The 12,232-nt window shown below is 48.7% G+C and overlaps 1 protein-coding gene across 4 annotated transcripts in view; it reads left to right on the top strand.

Moving 5' to 3' along the window:
- Positions 1 to 1,697: 1,697 nt before the first annotated feature.
- The window catches only part of plxna4 (plexin A4), a 270,310-nt gene continuing 259,775 nt past the window's right edge, over positions 1,698 to 12,232 (top strand). Inside the window, exon 1 of one of the 4 annotated variants that reach the window (XM_084448068.1) lies at positions 1,698 to 2,178. The gene's annotated coding sequence lies outside the window, so the exon portion shown is untranslated. Of the gene's footprint in view, positions 2,179 to 7,835; positions 7,898 to 7,926; positions 8,083 to 12,232 lie in introns of those variants that run through there. The other 3 variants (XM_084448066.1, XM_084448067.1, XM_084448065.1) reach the window with 3 other exon arrangements.

The following is a 12,232-nucleotide window of genomic DNA, read 5'->3' as shown; positions in this document are numbered from 1 at the left end:
TCTAATTGCGTGAAAGCGTTGAGTCCTCGTGAAGAGAGAAACAAACTGAGAGCTTGTGGGATCAGGATGGCCCAAAGCTTCTGTGGAAACAACCTCAAGTAGGCTAATGGAATGAGTCTGAGACTATCAAGGACTAATGTTGAAAACATTCTTTAACTCAAAATATATTTCTCAATGTCATTGAAATGATGATAAAGAGCGGTAGCCTATTTTCTTTTGCCTTATTACAGAAAACTTTCACGGTTAACCTCCCTCCCTTATCAAACCGCCAAAGCTACTTCGAGGTCTGTTCTGCTATTGCCTGGTGGGGTTATGATTTTGGTATGGGGGCCCCGACAGTGCGACAGGCCAGACTAGGCTACTTACAGTAGTAGGGCCTGTTATTCGTGGGTATCGGTGACAGTGACGGAAAACCCAACAACCCCAGCCACCAATCCAGGCCACCCATGCAGGCAATTGACTATTCTTTCCGCTTCGGTCAGGAAAAAGACACACACACGGCGAACAAGGGGAAACTCAAGAAGAGCTTCTTTCCGCAAGCCATCCGGCACTTGAAATACTGTTTAACGTAGGCTAGTGATGCTAGACATGTTTATCTGTATTGAGCATAATCTTGGAGCCTGCAGCAACATTTCACTGTGACTGTACACCGTGCATGTGAAGAATAAATCCATCTTGAATCTTGAAGCATTTCTTGGTCGACCTGTAGGTGGTGCTATGATGCAGTTTTTCACAGCGCGGCGCCCTTGAGATGTGAGCGCAGCACTGGGAGGAGGAGGAGGAGGAGGAGAGAGAAGGCGCATTCTACCAGATATGTAGCATGTAGAGTGGGCTACAGGAGTTCTCACTGAAAGATGGAGTAGGCTAGGCACGAGTGTCTGTGCTGTGAAGACTTTTAGTGAAGTAAATTGCCTATCTGATTTTTTTTTCAAATACACCCCTATGCCACATTCAAACTACTAACATAATTAACACCACCATGAAACATGATCATTGATTATTTTATGATATTTATCAGTTGGATGTTAGGGTTATAAATGTAATTGAGGGTTATAATGATTAATTATAATTAGAGTGTCTAGCCCATCTAAACTGGACCATTTTATTTAATTAGGCTTCTTAAGCATATGCTAAATTTTAAAATAGCATCTCAGTTGTATCAAAGGTCTACGGGTGATGAATAAAAACATGTAAAAGCATAATTAAGGACAAAACTACAGACGGATAATCCTTTAACACTATGCAAGTGTTTAAATTAGTCTTTCTTTGCCTAATCCCCATCTTCAAATGATCTGCCGATTAGATGTTCAGATCCTCTGATCATTGCGCCCCCGGTATTGTATTCCTGCGAATTCCCTTTGGCATCGCCAAATCCCTTTCACGCCGGAATGAATGCATTACATAAACATAGAAAATACATTCGCCGGCTGCGAGGGGGGGCGGGGGGAGGCTCAACATATGTCGCTCATTCATGCGATATGCGCTCGGTGATTGCTGGCAGTGAAATTTTACAATTAGCCCAATCACAGTCCGAGCTCCGAAATGTCACTGCGGGCGAGTCAGAGGGGTTGGTAAAACAAGACACTCGCTCCTTGCGCCCCGACAGAGCGCCACCGCCACAAATCCCTGCCCGCTTGCTTGCTCACAGTGTCAGCTGCGAAGCCCGCAAACTCAGTTATCAGCCCCTCTCTCTTTCTCTCTCTCTCCCACTTCGCCGCAGCATCACACGCAACGCCTCAGTTCAGAAGGAGCTCCGCACGAGCCGCAGCTCTGCATAGTTCCCTCCTGCGGAATCCTACAGTGCGGCTTTTCTATAGGCATAAAGTGCGTCCGCGCCTGGGATGGGAGGTTGCGCCGGATTTGAGAACACTCTGCGCGGCATAGTTTCTGGAGAGAGACCCGCTGATCGGGAATGTTGACGGGAGTCTGCTGCTATTTCTTTTTTTCCGCGCTGGATTCGCCTGCTTGTGAACTAAAAAACATCGCTACCGGGGATTTAAAGTGGACGAAGTCTTAAGAGGAGACACAGAGCCCGCTGGATTTGGATATCAAAGAGCTGTCATTTGTATGCATTTCGTGGTGTTTTTGGAGTAAAGGAGTTGGGGTTCCGCGGAACGTGTCTATATCCGCAGTGTCAATGCGACGGCGGCTGTGAACTGATAACTGCAGCGATTACAGGTAAGGTAGGCTACTGACTTGTCACTGAGCGGCTATAGCCGCACCACCGGCATTTTCTGCCTTTATGATGTGTTTAATGAAGTAACCGTTATGGGCGCGGGGGCCACTGCGCCAGGTGAAGAAGGCGTGTTACCTGTTCTCTAGTTCCGTGCCAAGAGCACTGCACCATGCCCGCCGTGCGCGTTTAGGATTTCATTCAAAAGAGCCCCCAACAATTTTCCCATCATTACTTGACTGTCCGTGTAACATCATACCCTTTTATTTGTCATTGGATACTATTCCGTTATGGTGTATAGTGTCCTCATTCATTTTTCAGTATACATGCCCAAATGTGCGTCTTTCTGTGCTGTATGGAGGTAAAGAGCGACGCGGTGAGCGTTACGGTTGTCAAAATTACGCAGTGTTAAAAGCCTCACACCCTTTACTGCGGCTTTTTAAGCGGCTTGTCACATTGCACAACACAGAATGGACATTTTGTAATTTTCCACATTTCCAGGTTTACGCTATTAGCCTACTGTCTCACGCCGAGAAATGTACAGGTATTTACACGTTAATGGTACAACCCTTGAGAGAGAGATGGAGACAGTGTAGGGTAGCTTGTGTTTCTGTTTTCGTGCGTGTTACAACTCGTGGAAAGCGCACGTTGCGTCATGTAAAATTAATTGTAACCTTAAATGGCACTTCTCTCCCGTAGCCTACTTGGACGGCGGTGAGCGTTGGCCGTGTTGCCGCGCGGCGAACCTCATGACCGTCCCCGGTAGCCTGTGCGCTTGTAGGCTTCATGTGTCGGGTCAACTGTTTAGTGTTTAATTCCAGTAGTGTTCACTAGTATACAGTCGGCTGATGACATGGATAGTTTTTTCCCCCCTTGAATATTGCTTTTGGAAAGACAACCTATTGCTGGTGATCGTGTCACCAGATCACACTCTGGTGTGATTGTTTTACCCTTCATAGGGAAGTCCTCAATACGATATGTTTCTCTTCATTCACACAGTAAATACCCCAAATAATGGTAGCCTATCTGAATGGACATGTTGCCATAATTACCACAACAATGTACATCAATATCAAACAGGACTGCATTGCGTAGGCTAAGGGTAACAATTTAATTAGATGTCATCCGCGAGAAGTAGATTGCCGAATGACAGCTTAGAAAGTTCCCATTGAGCCAGCGCCAATTGCCTGTGGGCTTGGGTTGGGAGAGGGAGACGGAGCTTTCACGGATCTCTCCTCTCCTCCCTTGCCAAAGCTGTACTGAGGAGGTTTTGTCCATGAGTGCCAGTGCCTAGTGAGCTAAGAGCCTGGCGTAGCTGTGTCTATTACCTAGATCAGTAGCCCGTGACTTCTGTGTAGTGCTGGTTTGGGCTAGTGGCTCTCATTTCGGTTCAGTCAACACGCGCGCGAAGATGAGCGTATAGCGAGACGCATCCTCCTCTCTCTGGTGACGGAGATCCTTGAGAGCTCCTCTCTCTCTCTCTCCCTCCCTCCCTCCCTCCCTCCCTCTCTCTTCCCCTCGCCCCCTCCCTCCCAGCTGCTCTAGACTATATAGAATAGCGAGCCGTGCTACAGCGGTTGCTCTGTGCCTCGGGGCTCTCTTAGTCTTGGCCTCGTCCACCTGCAGCCCACAACCTCAATGCATCATCTCAGCCCTGTTGCACTGTAGCCGGTTGGCTGGCACGCTGTGCCCCGTGTGTGCGACCAGGCCCGTCTGGGAGATATGCGAGGCCCTGTGGGAAACAGGCATTGCGAGGCCCTTATTCACTATGCATGCACGTCTTTTTGCCACATGGCAGTGATATTTTTTAACTTAGTCACAAGCCCCCCCCCCATTAACCCCGTCTCTCTCTCTCTCCACCACCCCACTACCGCCCCCCCCCCCCGTCTCTCCCCCCCGACCCCGTGACGGCTCTAATTCACGACAGCGCAGTGTTTCCAGTGATGTCTTGGTTACCTTGGGGCAAGTTAATTTAGCTCACCAACGCGAGGCCTTCTAAAGCGGGAGGCCAGGTGCGACCGCCCCTTTTGCCCCCCCCCTAGCGGCGGCCCTGTATGCGACACCATCTCCCTGTGCGCGTCCCTTCAGTGATGATAGGGACGTAGGTGTGTGTGTGTGTCTGGGGTGGGGGGTACCAGTGGATGTGTGTGCTAAACTGCAGTGTGGCCAGAAGGATGAGTCTCTGAACTGGGCCGGGTTAGCTCCACACGCGTCTGCTCTGTATAGACTATTGATCCCATGCTCTTGGCTTTCATTGATATTGACCTGTATAGCCGAAGGTGTCTAAAGGGATATTTCAACATTAATTCACATTGAATTAACTGTCTTCGTTCATCATTGATTTATCTTAATGACGGTAGTAGTGTGTGTGTATGATCTAGCGCTGTTGACTGCTGATGCCACTGGTTCTTACAGAAGGCTTTATGGATGATGATATGTAGCCTACAGTCAGTTCACTTAGCCTACTCGAGGCAACTGTAGGCTACCTCGCTTCGTAATCGCTTTGGATTAAAGCGTCTGCTGAATGACTGATATATTAAATGTAAATATAGCAAGGCACTCCACATCTGTTGTGAACGTTTTTCAACGCGGTTGTGTTTTGACTGAGAGCCACGCCAAGACGGCGTTTGGATTGGAGTCAACCCTGTGGTTTATCGGAAGCAGATTGCCGGCTGCGATCACGGCTGATGTGCTGTCAGCGGTCTGGTCTGTCCGTGGCCGCCGCGGCCCACTGGTCACCTGTGAATGTGTGTGTCCATGGATGGGAGGCTAAGTAGAACAGCTGGTGGGGCCGAGCAGGCGCGCTACAGGGCCCCTGGCAGGACCGCTGCGCCGCTCTGTGCCAGCCTGGCCATGGATCAACTGGAGCGCTGCTGTCTGGTGTGTGTCTGTGAGTTGTGTGTGTGTGTGTGTGAGAGAGAGAGAGAGAGAGAGATCCACCCTCTGTGTGTCCTCGTTATTTTTATTTTTTTATTTTTTTTACCTGCCGTGTATGTGCATGTGTGTCTGTGTGTGTGTGTGTGTGTGTGTGTGTGTGTGTGAAAGAGAGAGAGAGAGATCCACCCTCTGTGTGTCCTCATTATTATTATTATTTTTTTTTTACCTGCCGTCTATGTGCATGTGTGTCTGTGTGTGTGTGTGTGTGTGTGTGCTCCCCAGCATGTGTCCTTGTGTGCGCGCGTCCTCCTTATCTGTGTGGGTGTGTGCCTGCCGTCACTGTCTCAAGGGGAAACGTTTGGTCCCGACGCTCTTTGATAGTCCTACGGCCTCGGGCCTCTCCCCCCTGCTCCAAACCTGCTCCAGCGGAGCTGCACAGCCTTGGGCTCGCTGGCTCCGCCCCCTGTCCGTCCGCCGGCCGGTCAGGAATTCACCCTCTCCGTTATCGGTCTGTAAGCACTCGGTGTTGACACACGACTCCCCGTTTTTCTGCCAGTGTTGAGGCTGGAGTTTAGAGGCTGTAGACCGTGGCCTTGTCAATATTGTGACTCTCTGACGGCTGAATTCTCACTGTGGCCTGGGCTCAGGCTGGCTTTCTCAGATGTTTACCATTTTTGTAGTTGAGGGAAAATGCTTTTGAGACAAATCGGGGACGTGACCCCATCAGAGAAATATGAATGATATGTACATCATGGTGACTTGAGAGCCTAGTGGTGCAGTCACCAGAGCGGAAGTTTGGGACACATGCTGTAGTGTGTGAAGGATGTGTGTGTGTGTGTGTGTGTGTGTGTGAGAGAGAGAGTGAGTGAGAGAGAGAGAGACCGGCTAGCTGCTATGAATGCTCACTAGCAGAGATGTGCCATGTCAGGCTGAATGATGTGTCTGTGGAATAGGACCTGAATGGATCCCTCTGTTTCCTGTGTGTGTGTGTGTGTGTGTGTGTATATGTGTGTGTGTGTGTGTGTGTGTGTGTATGTGTGTGTGTGTGTGGGAGAGGGATAGAGCGAGAGAGCGCGAGGGAGAGAGAGAGAGAGATAGGGCGACCAGACACACACACACACACCTCCCCCCCCACTGGGCTAACGTTACCAGACACCGGCTAGTGGCCAATAGAAACTCTACTCTAGCCACCGGCAGACGGCACAGCGAGGAGATGGCCAATAGTATTTCCTCCCTCCACCACCAACTGTTTCCCGCTGCACGTTGCGGTCTCCCATATTTTGGTCCAGGCTGTTTAGGAGATGGCTGAAATTGAGATGGTTTGATTTCTCAGATGGTTTGGGAGTCGTGCTGCTGTGTCTCCTCCACTGTCAGGAGGCTGTGTTGTAGGCTGCGTGTGGACAGGACAGGCGTACTGTAGTCTCTCTCCAGACTCCAATATTACTTTGAATCAATGCGCTCCGCATACTGCTAGGATTTGAAAAAGAGATTTTTGCATGAAGTGTCCCAGACCCATAGAGAGATCTGCAGCGTGCAGTAACGTAGTTAGCGTAGCTAGCTACTATCAGCGAAATAACTCATTCGTCTGCCGTTGAGACTAGGCATAGGCCTCCTGTAGAAGCTCTTACTGTAGGCACAGTAAGTGGGGGACTCTGGATAGGTGGATTACAATGTCACGGAGCTGATGTTAGACTAAGAGTCCGTATCATTGCTCAACCCATGCCAAGGGTTGCCGTCACCAGGTATGAATTAGGGGTACAAGACAGGACAGTGTAAAATACAATAGCGAGGAGGCAAATACCTATATACTCTCTCCAATATACACAATACTATATACAATACCATCACAAGTAATGTACAGAATAGTGCTTCAGTGTCGGTGGGGGTCCCGGGCGAGACTGGCTGCAGTCAGGGGGGGTCTTGTCTCCAGTGTTGTGGTCTGAACTGGATCTCTCCAAATCACGTGTACTTACCATTTTGTCCGAACTTTCCTTCCCACCAGCGTTGAGGACGTGGATGAGACTGCAGGGTCTGGTCGGATAGAGCAGAGGTCTGATGCGTTTCTAGAACAAACAGGCTAGAGGGCAAGGGCGCTGACAGGAAGTTTGGGCCCCATGAAAAAGATATTCCACTGGGCTCCTTCTAATATATATATATATATATATATATATATATATATATATATATATAGAGAGAGAGAGAGAGAGAGAGAGAGAGAGAGAGATCATTGATGGTTGATTTTCTGGGCCCCATGGAGTCATCCAACCCCCCTTATCGACACCCTCCTAAGGGGAAATACTTAGTTGACAGGACAAAGGAGTAGCCCCCCCAAAAAAACAAAAACAAAAGCAGCTTACATAGAGTAGCGTACTCTTTATTTTTTTGCAGGGTTATTATCTTTTCAAGGAAATGGGTGTGTGCTTGTGATGTCCTAGTTCCCTAATTGTAGTTTTCAATGATGGATTGTCTCTCAGGGAGTGATTGGCCAGATCTCTGCCTACTGTGGTTTTCTGGTGATACTTGACTTTAGGGTTTTGAAGCATGTGAACTCGTTGTTGGTGGATAATTAAGGCCAGTGCTTTTTTGTATTCTTTATTTATAGAGGGGAAGTTTTGAGCTGATTATTTTTCAGTGGCTTATTATTCCAGGAGCACATCGTTTTACTGTTCTGTTGCTGACATCATGCCGCCGTCTGTCTGGTGATCTCTGTTCTGTTGATTTTGGGTCAACAAACACAGGGGTTGGGGTCATAGTCCTAAATCCAGTCGTTGAAAACCTGGCCCATTTTTTTTCCTGGAAGGATTGGTGTGTAATCTGGTACTCGAAACACTTTACTTCTGTTTTAAGGTAAGGTCTTGTCTTCATGGTTTGCCCCCCCCCCCCCTTTTTCAGTTCATGGACTTTCGGTTCCCGTTTGCACCTTGCAGTTACACGAACACGGCGTTAACTTTGTGAAAACCTGTGAAGTTTTGAGAACGCCGCGAGGGGTGTTTTTGCTCTCATTTTCCTTGATTCTGCCCTCGTATAAACAGGTGAGGGCGATCTCGTTTTGATAACGATGAAGCACGTTTGGCTATTGTATAGTTAAATTATAACACAACTTAATTTAACGCCCATAATGTGATTGTAGGATTCAATGTCCTACTCTTGTCCTACCAAGGTTGTATTAGGCGAGCAATAAAGCTTGTCCAGCCCAATCTGTGCAACATTGTAAAATGTAGGCCTATCTTTATTTAATTTTGTTAGGCTATTCGATTAAATTATGTTCTGCTATTCTAATATGCTCTATTTGTTATTCGTTTATTCATTATAATAGTCAAAACGAAAATCTCTGAAGACACAGCAGCAGCATTATATAATTTAGACAAAGTGCAATCTTCAAACACTAGACTTCAAAAAGATTTTTAAAAGCCTGACACGCTGTCACATCTAGACATGGAGTTTTTAGTCACAGACTAAACGATTTTGCAAAGACTGGGATCATTCAGATCATCTGCATTAAGACTAAAAACTTCAGATAATATTAAACAATGTTTGATTTTTACCAGAACTTCAAGAGAAAAAGACTGATTTAAGACTTGGATTGCCACCTCAAACGGGGAGTGCAATCGGACTCTACAGTAGCAAAACTCATGATTTTATTCTGTCATTGATAAAGTGCCTTTATTTAAATCATTTGGATGGATGGACAAAATGAGAGGTTATTATGGAATATGATCCAGGGTAGATCAACTTGAGGTTGAGTGGAAGTGAGTTGAGTTGAAGCACCTGGTCTAGCAGGAAGTTAGTTAGCAACTGTTAGTACAAAAAGCTTTCCAGGGACAGTCTAGCTAGCATGCCACTGTCCACAACACACAGCTACATAGCCGTTGAACACGTGCCTGTGCCTTTGGGAACCAATTAATCAACCTCTTGCCCATCTGTGTACAAACTTCATGACTTTACAGCGTGTAATGCACACGTCCATGTCGAATTCTGCGTGCTGGTGATACGCCGAGAGGTATCGCGCTGTCCGACTTCCTTCTCTCCTGGTTCCGACCTGCTGAACCCACTCACCCATGTGTCCAGGGGCATATGTGCTTGCCTGCGCGGTGACGCTAGCAAGCTAGCTAGAGCGCTAGAGCGTTCATCACATCGAGAGGTTTCTGCCAGTCCAAACCCTGCGTCCCTGTGACCTTCCCACATCGAGATATGGCCGTTTCAATATCTTGCCCTCAGCGCCCTCTGGCGGCCAGCAGGTGAAGCGTATGTGGACACCGGTGGTCCACCATCACCACCATTTCTGCCATAATAGTCTAAATATGCATGTATTACCACAGAGATTCCAGCGGGAGTTATCGAGTATGTGTCATCTTTGCGGTGATTGATTGGGTCACCAATTCCAACTCTCCTCAAGGTGACAAGCTACGATACGCATCTCAGGAAGTAATTAACCCCTTTGCAGCACAGAAGATCCCTGATATCCTGTTGACACTCGGGACACTCTCCATTGTAAGAGTGTACCTACAAACACATGGCTGAGTGAACGGCTATGTGGAGAAATCAATATGCGTTATTATGTTGAACTTAATGAGAACCCAGTTTCCTCTGAATGGGTTTACTCATCGCTTGCCTGAGTGACACTTTGTGTGCGCGCGCGCGCGTGTGTGTGTGTGTGTCAACTCAACAGCAAGGCTTCAGAATGTGTGTCCTACAGTCAATATCTCCCTCTCTACACTACTTCAGCTCATTCTCTCTCTCCCCCTCTCTCTCTCTCTCTCTCTCTCTCTCTCATCCTCTCTCCATTTCCCAAAAATCTCTCTCTCTCTCTCTCTCTGTGTTTTATATGGGGCCTTAGATCAGTGGAACGGCCCTGGGTGAGCATACATTCAAGTACATAATATATTCATGCATCATGCAGCTGATAGTTGAGGAGTTACAGCGTGTATATGCAGGCTACCAGACGTGTCCTTGTAAGGTGCCGTGTGTGAATTATGAGTCACATGAAGCCGAGGCTCTTTGTATTAAGAGCTGCTCTCTCCGACCTGTAAGGGATGATACATGCTCACACATCGACTGGCTACATGTGTGTCTACACCAAGCCCGGGCGTGACCAGCAATAAATTAGTTTAGTTTCAGATGCATGAAATGATGAGAAAATTGCAGAGGCGGTCATTGTATTTTTTTCTCTCTCTCTCTCCTGTTTTCCTTCGACGGTGTTTGAAGTCGGCAGGATTAACGCCTGATTCTGTTCTCTTCTGCCCGTGCTAAGGAAGCCTGGGAACACACACACACGCACAAACACACATAAGAACACATACACACGCGCGCGCACTATGTGTGATATCCTCTGTCACACTGTGCCTCTGAGCTCTGATGATGATGATGATGATGATGGCAGCGGACAGAGAAGAGATCAGCACCTGGCTGCCAGCAGTAGTCCAGACAGGAAGTAATGACACCATCTTTCATCTTTCCGCTCTCCTCCCATCCCCTCCTCCACTGTCTATCTGTCTGTCCGTCCGTCTGTCTGTCTGTCTGTCTGTCTGTCTGTCTGTCTGTCTGTCTGTCTGTCTGTCTGTCTGTCCGTCCGTCCGTCCGTCCGTCTGTCTGTCTGTCCGTCCGTCCGTCCGTCCGTCCGTCTGTCCATCTGTCTGTCTATATGTATGCAGTGTTACTCCGGTAAGTCAGACAGACACACCGACGCGTGTTTCCAACATGTTATTAGCCGTTAACAGTCTGACGCAGAAATCAAACGTGGTGATTTATGCCGTGCCATCACCAAGGTTACGGCTCTGTGGAGGACTGCTGTGGTCCTGGTTGCGGAGCGGTGCAGACGTGTTAATGAGCTTCTCCACCTGGCTCGGAAGAGAACCTGCGTCCAGGCCTTATTTGGTTGAACCCGCTGTGTCTCCATGTCCCTTTCCAGTATTGATTTTTCTCGCTTGATCGCGCGTGCGTTCAGGAAGCGGCGATTATGAGAGGATGTGATTCGGGAGTTCTCCCATCCTGGCTCTCTCTCTCTTTCCTCTGTGGATGACGGCTGGATGATTCATTCCCTCGAGTCGGATGAGTCATTCACTGCACTTTTGGTAGCTCGGCAAATTGCCGTAGGCAGACGTCGGCGGCGGGCTCGATCTCGTCCGAGGACGCACTGCGGTTATCTGTGTCCTCCTACTCTTTATTCACCAGGAGGCTTTCACACTATCAGTTGTTTGTCACTGAGGTCCATTACTGTGGCCCACTTTTGTAGTCGGCCTATTAGGAAGTGTTTCGGTTGTTGAGGCGAACCACAAACCCGGAGCTACCCACGCAGCTAAATGGGTTTCCATGGCAACATGGCTTGTTAACTTGAACGCCCCCCCCCCCCCACGCGCCACCCCCTCCTCCTCCTCCTCTTCCTCCTCAGTACTGTCACTCGGAGATGCATCCTAGAGGGCGTCTGTGAGACAACACGAACAGACATGTCGATTGAATGTTGACTGAATCTGTATGGGGGAAGTCGGGTGTCTATGTTTTTATCCCAACACCTGCTGTGTGTTTTGTGCTGTCATTCACTTTTTTAAAGTCAAACCATTGTGGATAGTTGCCACAATATGACTACTTAGCACAGTTGCCTCACAGCAAGAAGGTCCTGGGTTCGATTCCCGCTCGGGACGATGTCGGCACTGGGGATGCTCTCCCCCAGGGTTGCCGGGTACTCGGGTGGGGTATCTCCCGGGCCTTTCTGTGCGGAGCTAGCATGTTCTCCCCGCGTTCCCAAAGAACCCAATACGAAAAACATGCAGAAGAACAGATGCTCTTCAGTCCTGCCCCTGAAGGATTAGGAGCACTTGGTCCCCGGGCGCCACTGATGATGGCTGCCCACTGTTCCTGGCTGCCCCTGGAGGAGGACAGCCTGGATGGGAAAATGCAGAGGACCGATACCATCGGTGACTCCTGATTGCATGTGTGTTGCGTGCCGTGCCGCCACTCATGTGTGTGATTGTGCGTCTTGCCATGTGATGATTAAAGACCCCTCGAGGTCCCGTAGTTACTAATGAGACGATACTGCGCTTGCGCAAGGCGCCGCGGTCGGATAGCGGAGCCCTTCTAGCGAAGCAGCCGTGCGCATCACGTGAACAGAGTTTCTAGAGAGAGAGAGAGAGAGAGAGAGAGAGAGACGCCCCCGGTGGGCTCAGTCCTCGCCGCTGTTCTGGCGTC

This window comes from Borostomias antarcticus, assembly GCF_949987555.1.
Source record: "Borostomias antarcticus genome assembly, chromosome: 13".
Classification (NCBI taxonomy): Eukaryota; Metazoa; Chordata; class Actinopteri; order Stomiiformes; family Stomiidae; genus Borostomias; species Borostomias antarcticus.
This window is presented reverse-complemented; position numbering and strand designations above follow the sequence as displayed.